This window comes from Dioscorea cayenensis, chromosome 16, assembly GCF_009730915.1.
Source record: "Dioscorea cayenensis subsp. rotundata cultivar TDr96_F1 chromosome 16, TDr96_F1_v2_PseudoChromosome.rev07_lg8_w22 25.fasta, whole genome shotgun sequence".
Lineage (NCBI taxonomy): Eukaryota > Viridiplantae > Streptophyta > Magnoliopsida > Dioscoreales > Dioscoreaceae > Dioscorea > Dioscorea cayenensis.
In genome coordinates, this window is record NC_052486.1 from 17,335,983 (window position 1) to 17,345,825 (window position 9,843).

The 9,843-nt window shown below is 46.3% G+C and overlaps 1 pseudogene; it reads right to left on the reverse strand.

Annotated features, from left to right (window-relative positions):
* The window catches only part of LOC120278569, a 23,219-nt pseudogene extending 15,339 nt beyond the window's left edge, over positions 1–7,880 (reverse strand).
* Between the last annotated feature and the right edge of the window lie 1,963 nt (positions 7,881–9,843).

Sequence of the window (9,843 nt, forward strand, 5' to 3'; positions counted from 1 at the left end):
TGACCATCGGGTTGAGCTAATTTAGGATTCTCTTGGCCCAACTACTCATCTAGCATTTCATCCCTAAATTCGAGGACCTAATGACAACCCTAGGGGGATTCGTTGTCCAAATCACTCCCCTGCATTTTGATTCTCCCTTGAGTTACGTATTGTGTGTAGTAGTACCCCGGATTTCATTGTAGTTAATTCTTTCTCTTTTTATAATTACTATTCATCTTTCGGAGTGTTAGGCTAGGAAATAGAGCGAAAGGGAAGTAATAGTAACTCCTTGGGCCCGAGGGAATCGACCCTCTCGTGCTCGCTACGAGAGGTATTATAACGACTCCGTGTACTTGCGGATCGCTCATCACCTACGCTACCGGCGGGCTTCTTTGGTAGCGGCGGTCGACGCCGCATGATGGCGTAACTCGGTAATCTCCCGATCAACTCGATGCGTTTTTGATGAAACTTCACCCACGGGGGTTTTTACGATGACAAATCCATCCGCAATGGTCATGGCGAGATTCCAAAAGTCGACCGACCGCCGTCCGACGGCGGCGCATGCTCCCCAATCAAGCGTTGGCTCGATCATCCAAAAATCGTGAAACTTCGCAGGGGTTTCATGTGATGCCAAAGCGAAGGGGCGGGGCGCGCTGGGATGCCGCCCTCGGCCGGGACGGCCCGGTGGCGGCCGTGCGCCGTCTTGGGCGGCACCCCGCATGATCCGTCCCGTCCCGTCCCTCTCTCCCTCCTTCTTCTTCTTCTTCTTAAATTTATATATGGGTCCTTGCGTCACGGTCTCGGTAAAAAAAAATGGCCCATTATGCCCACCGGCGGCATAGCGAGCTCGCCCGCACCTACATCCGTTGGGGGAGGAGGTGTCCTCCCCTTACTATACCTGCAATACATCCGGCCCATGGCAACCCCGGGGGTACAAAGGTGATAAACGCCTAAATGTATGTATTTTATATGTATTAATCTTGTATCATTTGTGAATATGTTAACGAATTGATGCCCGTTTTATGTCTAAATTGGTTATTTCGGTGTTGCAGGTCTTAAATGAGTCGAACGATGCTCAAAAATGTAAATCGGATGAATTCGACACCAAAAACGGCATTTTTGGGGTCCCAGCACTGTAGCGACACTGTAGCGGTATTTGTAGCAGGTCATTGTTCTTGCTACGGGCATTTGGCTGTGAGTTTCACGAGCTCCATGCGCCCGCATGGGTGCCCGTGAGGTTTCTTTGGAAATTCTCAATACTCGATGCCGTAGCGGAAAATCTGTAACAAAAACAATGTGGTGAGTCTTGTAGCACGGCATGTTTTTCGGGCATTTGGGCTGTGAGCTTCCACGGGCTCCATGCGCCCGCATGGATGCCCGCATGGGCTGACGGGATATAAATGAAACCCGATTTTTCTAGGGCAAAGGGAGGAGTTTTTTTGGGAGAGTTCTTGGAGCCAATTTTTCACCGGTCTTTAGGAGGCAAGATCACACGTTTTGGAGAAGGGAAATCAAAGGGAGAAGCTCGGTTTTGGCTAGATCTTCATCGATCTCTTCTTTGGGAGTTTGTAGGCAGCGAGGGAAGCCGCCCCCATCGCGGCGTCCGTGGAAGCATTTCCACCTAGCTTGGCTTGTCTTCCTACTTCTATTGTTTGAGGGAGTTTTCTTATGCCATTTGTAGTTGTTTTTCATGGACTTGTTGCTTGTATTTGTTTGCATGGACGAGTAGACCCCAAAGGTCACCGGATGCTTGGGTGAACCTCGAGGGTGAACTTATGTATTTGGATGATTTAATTTTGTCTATGGCAATTGTTGTGTTTTTGTGATTCATTCTTGGTGCATTTGATGTGTTGCTTACATGAGAACTCTGTAAACCAACTGTTAGGTTTTACTTGGTAGCGTGACCATCGCCCTTGTACTAGACACACCAAGTTTGGAAGGGATTCATGTACGAATCGCCCGTGACCATCGGGTATTCCGTACCACTCCACCATTAGGGCTAGACCAAGTTGTGTTCCGGCCCTAATTAGGGATTTCGCCACTTGTTAATGCAATCGTATGAGGATTTGATCGGGAAGAAAGTTACGTGTCAATACTTATACCGGATTAGGGGTTAATTGCCGTGACCATCGGGTTGATCTAATTTAGGAAATCTCTAGGTCCAAACCTTCAATTGCATGACATTCTTAGCATCCTTTGCACTTTAGTAGCCCCTAGGGAATCCGCATCCGTGACCATTTCTTTCCCCGATTTTTATACCCCTACCTTATCATAGACTCCATTTGTAGTTCTTTTTATTTCAAGTAATAGATTAGAGAAACCCTTTAAATCATTCGGCTAGACAATACGCAAAGAGGAAGTAAGAGTAGATTCTTGGGCCCAGGGAATACGACCCTCTCGTGCTCGCACGAGGGGTATTACATGACGACTCCGTGCACTTGCGGATCGCTCATCAAGTTTTTAGGCGCCGTTGCTTGGGGAACCCACAAGGAATACTCGGGAAAAACTTAGAGTTTATTGATTTAGCCATTATTTCTTTCAATTACGTACATTTGCTTCTTTTTTTAGTCATTTTTGCACATATTTTTCCTTTTACTTGCCTTTATTTGTTTTATTATTGTCCTCTTATTTCCTAATCAATGACTCTCATTACTGTGCAAGGCACCATCTTATGACACGCACCAATCAAGCAAATCTTGTAGAACACATCCATCGAAATCGAGAGAACCTTGCATCAAAGGCGAGAGAGGTGGGTGAGAGTTCGAACATCAAGGAACACGAGTGTGAGACTAGTGAACCTTCGAGTCATGGCTGAACCAAAGGCGCACCTTATGCGATTATGAAAGACCTCGGTTCTTGGCGAGGAATTCGGTGTGCATGCTCCCACCGTGCACGCTAATAACTTTGAAATCAAAGCAAGCACAATTGGGATGGTCCAAAATTCCGTACAATTTGATGGGTTGGCTGATGAAGACCCGCATGCTCATTTGTCTCGCTTCCTCCAAATTTGTTCCACCTTCAAGATTAACTCGATTGTCCGATGATGCGATAAGATTGAGATTATTCCCTTTCGGTCTAAGGGGAGCGACATATAGATGGCTCACTTCATTGGCTCGGGATCGATCACCACATGGAAGGAAATGGTGGACAAATTTCTTGCTAGGTATTTCCCACCAAGCAAAAGCCGCTAGATTGAGACAAGAGATTTACGCATTCCGAGCAAGGGGACTCAGAGACACTCTTTGAGGCACATGAGAGATTCAAGGATCTCCCTCATGCAAGTGTCCCCATCATGGTTTTTCCTCGTGGATGAGGATCCAGATGCTTTACAATGGCCTGAATTATGCAACCAGACGGCTCATCGATCTTTGCGGCGAGGGGAGTCATTGAGTAGTAAAACCCACGAGGATCTTTGAAATCTTGATTGAAAACATGGCAAGTAATGAGTGTCATTGGTCTACTAGGCAAAAAACCCCCTAAAGGCAGCTGGAATTTATGAGATAAATGACAACACTTTGCGCTAGCCGCCAAGGTTGAGGCCCTAACAAAGAGATTCGATCGGTTTGTGTTGGAGTGCGAGCTCAAAGTCCAGTGCGATTTTGTCTTGCGAGACTTGTGGGGCCGGGCATGCTCTTGTTCGGTGCCCAATTTAAATAGCCTCAGATGCCCCAGTTGAGACAATTGATTATGTTGGGGGAGCTCCCAGAGGCCCGGGGAATCCTTATGGAAACACATATAATCCGGGGTGGAGGAATCACCCAAATTTTTTTCTTAGGGGTCAACAACGACAACATCGACCCATGACCCGCAGGGACTTCCACCTCAACCTCTTGACGGCCCGAGAAGAAGTTCACCATGAAGATGTGTTAGCAAGGTTTATGATCAATACCGAGGCAAAATTTGTGAACATCAACAACCAATTCATTTGAAGTAAACAACTGTTTTTGAGGAATGTTCAAGCCTTCATTCAATCATTGGAAAACCGGTGGGGCAACTTGCTAGGGCAAACTCGGAGGCGACCGCGGGTAGCTTACCTAGTAACACTGGAAATAATCCAAGGGAGCATTTGAAAGCCGTCACTCTCAGGAGCGGGAAGCAGGTTGAAGCACGAGCCGAGGAGGGCTCAAGCACTAAACATAATGGGGTAGCCGCAGGGGAAGACCCTTAAGCCATCGAGAGTGAACTTGAAGGGGTAAAGGAAAAAAACAAGATGAAGGAACCATTCAACTACCAACACCAAGGATACCCGAGTACAAGCCGGTGATCCCCTATCCCGGCTAGGCTGAGGCAAGATAAGGGACGAGGCTCAATTCAAGAAATTCCTCAATGTATTCAAGCGGTTGCACATAAATATCCCTCTTGTTGAAGCGTTAACTTTCGGATGCCCAAGTATGCAAAGTTTATGAAAGACACTGACTAATAAGAGAAAATTGGAGGAATTAGAAACAGTTGCACTACCACGGAACTGCTCTGCAATGATTCAGAGGAAGCTCCTTGAGAAATTGAGTCGATCCCGGGAGTTTCATTATTCCATGTGTGATTGGGGAAGGCATGCAAGAAAAAAAGCCTTAGCGAGACTACGGGGGCTAGCATCAATGTAATGCCTTACAAAGCTGTTTTTTAAAATTGGGATTAGAAGACATGAGGGCCCACAAGGATGACGATACAACTTGCGAGATCGTTCTATCAAGAAGCCCCGCGGTGTTGTTGAGGATGTGCTAGTTAGAGTAGACAAGCTCATTATCCCTGTGGATTTCGTTATTCTTGATTTGGATGATGATGTTGAAGTCCCATTGATCCTCGGGCGACTGTTTCTTAACACCGCCCGGTGCCCTCATTGATGTAAAAGGGGGAAAAAAATGACATTGAGAGTGGGGGATGAGGAAGTCATTCTCACTCTTCCCGTAGCCATGAAACACACCTTGGACCACGACGATCCCTCTACTTTCTTGATGAAAGCGATATGATTATTCTTGATTGTGTGCGGGGAGGTCTTGGCAATTAACCCCTTGGATGAATTCTTGGAAGGAATGGATAGCGATGAGTACAAGGAGAACAACCCACTTCCCACACATGTAAAGCATGTAGGCTATGTGGGAACATTTCCGTGGCCGAGTAATAAGAAGAAATCAACCACAAGGAAAATTTGGTGTAAGAGGGACAAGAAACAGAAATTGGGGATGAATTGCACACTATCACCACCACGGGAGATCGATCGACTATTCTTCGAGGGGAAGGGTAAATTCCGTGTCTTTTCATGCCTCTCGATGAGTTTTCCATCTTGGAGCACTTCTCTTGGGCTTGGAGGTAAGTCCCCACCATTTGATCCACCTTGAGGTAAGAAAAAGGTACGTCGAGCTAATGACGTTAAACAAGCGCTTCTTGGGAGGCTACCCAAGTTTTTAAATTCGTCGTCTTTAAATTTTCGTATTTCTTTTAGTTGCTTAGTTTCTATATTGTGGTTGAATGCTTATGTTTGTGAGTTTTTCGTATTTTTCTTTTGTTGATGTTTTTGTGCTCAACTCATGCTTTGGTTTGCTCGCTTGTATTTGGCCTTGATTTAGTATTGTTTAGTTGTGTTTCATTGTCATCTCGACGCTTAAATGGTTGTAATTTGTATTTTATTGAGTTTGCGAGAGGAACCATGCCAATTTTTCAATTTTCCAGGTCCATACGGGCCGTATACGGCCCGTATGGACACTTGTGGCATGATCCGGGGCCTTGTGGCCATCCTTGCGGCCGCAAGGGACCTCTCGCGGGGACCCTGTGCGCGTGGGCTGTGGGCCTCACGGGCGCCATGCGCCCGCATGGGCGCCCGTGAGCTTTCAGGCTGGTTTTTTTCAGCCCATGCGGGCACGCATGGGCTGGGCTGCCCATTAAAGGGGCTTTGTTCCCCTTTCTCTCTCCACTCTCTCCTCCTTCTTCTCCTCTTGTTTTCCTCTCATCTCTCCCTCACTCTACCTCATTTCTTCACCATTTTTTTTTTAGTTTTTCTCCTCTAATCACCTCTCCTCCATCTTGCAAACTCACTCTTGGGTTTTAATCGGAGTTTTATCAACCGTTTCGCCGGATCTCATCACCCCAAGCCTCCAAGCCCTAATTCTAGGTTTTGCTACAAACTTGGTTTTATTGTGTTCTCACTTTATCTTTGAAGCTTGAATGACATATTTGGTTGTTGTGATGTGGTGTATGCTTGTTTCTTTGAGTTTTTCCTTCATTTTGTAAATTTTGGGAAGCTAGATGTCTAGGAGAAACTCTTGCTAAAAAAATTTCGCGGGTTACTGTAGCAATGGCTGAAATTTTCATTCTTCACCTAGAAATTGTTGTGCTTTCAATTTTTCATTAATTCCATGATGATATATTTATCTCCTATGAATGTATTCATAAAAATATTGGTTTGATCACTTGTTTTTGTGGTATAGGTATGCCGATCAAGCGAGCACCTGCTGCACCTCTGGCACCACCTCAGGGAGTACCACATCCTTAGCACCAGCTGCACCTGTTGACGAGCACCACCCCGCTTAGGAGCACGACTTTTTCTGGACTCGAGTTTATTTTTTTTGTACTTTGTGTTATTTTGTTGCTTGTTAGTTGAACTTCTTTTGTTAGCTTGGGTTCTTTCCCGGCTAAGCTTGTATTACTTTCATGTTTGACTATTATGCATGTTTTTCCTCCCCTTGATTCTCTTGATGTCGTGATCGCCTTATTTATTTATTTTTCATGAGGACTTCTCACGGATTGTTGCCTCTCCTCCTTTCCCCTTTGCTAGCGTTGTTGCCCAATGACGTGCTTTTCATCGAACACTCTTCATCAACCAAATGGGGGCGGGTCTCTTTTCCCTTCCCTTTCATGCTTTATTTAATTATTATGAATTCTACACCATGTTACTGCTGATTAGTGTACATTGAGGGGCAATGTACAATTCTAGGTAGTGAGGGATGGGATGGGCTATTTGCATGCTTACTTCACGGTGATAGCTATGATTTATTGTTAAGAACCTCCGGCTTGAATGAATGATAGTAATGAGTTGTAGTGTTATTTGTGCTATAAGGAAGTCATGTTTTTCTTTCTAGTGTTTTTCTTACAGACTTTGACACGAGTACTTCTACCTTGTTTGCCCCACTAACCCACTACTTTTGATTTAAAGTGTTAGAGAGGTAAATTCATCCCTCAATGGTCTTTTTAAGAGCTTTTTGGTTCTTTTGTTCATTTTTGTTTTATCCCTAAGTGAAGTTTTGCATGAAAGTGCTCAGGAGACATGTATATAATTGTTATCTAAAAAAAAATTTAAAAAATGAAAAAAATGAGTCTATGTCAGTATTCCTCTGCTAATTTAGCATGAATGCGTCTATGTAGATTGTAATCATGTAAGTTGGGTGGCTCTTGTGCCTAATTAGCATGTGCATCCTTACGAAAGATTATAAGATATTTTTGTGCGAGTCGTTAGGCGGACTCAAAAAAAAATAAATAAATAAATAAATGAAAAAAAAATAAATAAATAAATGAAAAAAAAAAATAAATAAAGAAAGAAAGAAGTATTTGTTCTCCCGGACTCAATCATGCATTCACTTAGTTACTAAAGTGTTGAATGTGGACGAAGGACTCTTGACCTACTATTGAGGGTGTCTTTAACATTTTTTTAACACCGGTAGTCATTGAATGTGGTGTGAATAGGGAGAGCGAGGGATGAAGCATACACACACTCATGAGGAAAGCACTCTAGAGGAATCATGACTATCTCTACTGAGTTAGTTATTGTACAACTCATTAGTAGGGTAAAACTAACCTGTCTCACGACGGTCTAAACAAAGCTCACGTTCCCTATTGGTGGGTGTACAACTCATTAGCCGGGCCGGGATGCCACCGTCGCCCGGACGGCCCCGGGGGCGCCGGCGCGACATCCCCGATCACACGGTCGCGCTCCGTCGAACGCCATGATCCGCGCGTGCGAACCCGCCGAATGTTTGCCCGGCGGCGTTTCGTTAGATGCCAAGCCATGCGGCGTGGGCGCCGGGCCGTTGTGCCGCCGGCGCCGGCGCGACATCGCCCGATCACGCGAGCGCGCTCCGAGAGAAGTCATGATCCGCCCGTGCAAACTCGGCTGAACTTCATTCACCCCGGGTTGTGAGGGGTTTCAAGTGATGTCAAGAGATGTCATTGGCGCCAGACCGTTTTGCCATCGATAGCGCGTTTTTGCACAAGTACAAAGTCTAACCTTGTCGGCCTCCCGGGCTGGAGGCGGGGGTTTATGTGTTGGGGGTAGGGGACGAATCCGTTCGGCGAAGAGTCGGATCTCGATGGATCGTGGCGGCAAGGCCACTACGCCACTTACAATGCCCCGTCGTGTATTTAAGTCGTCGCGAAAGGGATTCAGCCCGCCGCCCGCTCGGAATCACGCTCGAGGCCGCCGCCCCGGCGGAGTCCGCCGCGGTGGCACGCTCGTGACACGGGCCCGTGGGCGCGCGTGGTCCACTCGCGGGTCGGGGTTCGGGCGGCGGGCGTGGCACCGCACGCTAGCTTGGATTCCGGCTTAGAGGCGTTCGACCATAATCCGACACTACGGTAGCCGTGCCAGCGGCTTTTTCAACCAAAGCGCGATGACCAATTGTGTGAATCAACGGTTCCTCTCGTACTAGGTTAAATTACTATGGCGGTAGCGGTCATCGATGACGGTAAAACTAACTTTGTCTCACGATGGTCTAAACCCGACTCACGTTCCCTATTGGTGGGTGAACAATCCAACACTTGGTGAATTTCGCTTCACAATGATAGGAAGAGCCGACATCGAAGGATCAAAAAGCAGCGTCGCTATGAGCGGCTTAGCTGCCACAAGCCGGTTATCCCTGTGGTAACTTTTTTCGACACCTCTAGCTTCAAATCCCGAAGGGGCCTAAAGGATCGATAGGCCACGCTTTCACGGTTCGTGATTCGTCTCGGAAATCGAGAATCAAACGAGCTTTTACCCTTTTGTTCCATGATGAGTGTTCCGCAAGTGCACGGAGTCGTCAAGTAATACCTCTCGTGCGAGCACGAGAGGGTCGTATTCCCTGGGCCCAAGGATCTACCCTTACTTCCTCTTCGCTTATTGTCTAGTCGATGATTCGAAAGGTTTCTCTAATCTATTAATTTGAATAAGATAACTACAAGTGGAGACTAAAAATACGGAGAGGGGTATAAAAATCGGGGAAAGGAACGATCACGGATCGCGGATTCCCTAGGGGCTACTAAAAGTGCACGGGATGCTAAGAATGTCATGCAATTGAAGGTTTGGACCTAGAGATTTCCTAGATTAGGTCAACTCGATGGTCACGGCCATTGACCCCCTAATCCGGTATAAGTATTGACACGAAATTTCTTCCGATCAAATCCTCATACGATTGCATTAACAAGTGGGAAATCCCTAATTAGAGCCGGAACACAACTTGGTCTAGCCCTAATGGTGGAGAGTGCAGAATACCCGATGGTCACGGCGTATTCGTACATAAATCCCTTCCAAACTTGGTGTGTCTAGTACAAGGGCGATGGTCACGCTACCAAGTACAACCCTAACAGCTGGTTTACGTGAGTTCTCATGTAAGCAACACATCAAATGCACCAAGAATGAATCTCAAAAACACAACAATTGCAATAAACAAACTTAAATCATCCAAATACAGAAGTTCACCCCCAAGGTTCACCTGAGCATCCCAGTGACCTTGGGGTCTACTCGTCCATACAAACAAATCCAAGCAACAAATCCATGCAAACAACTACAAAAGGTATAATAAAAAAACTCCCTCAAACAATGGAAGAAGGAAGACAAGCCAAGCTAGGTGGAAGGCTTCCCACGGACGCCCTGCAATGAGGGGCGGCTTCCCTCGTCGC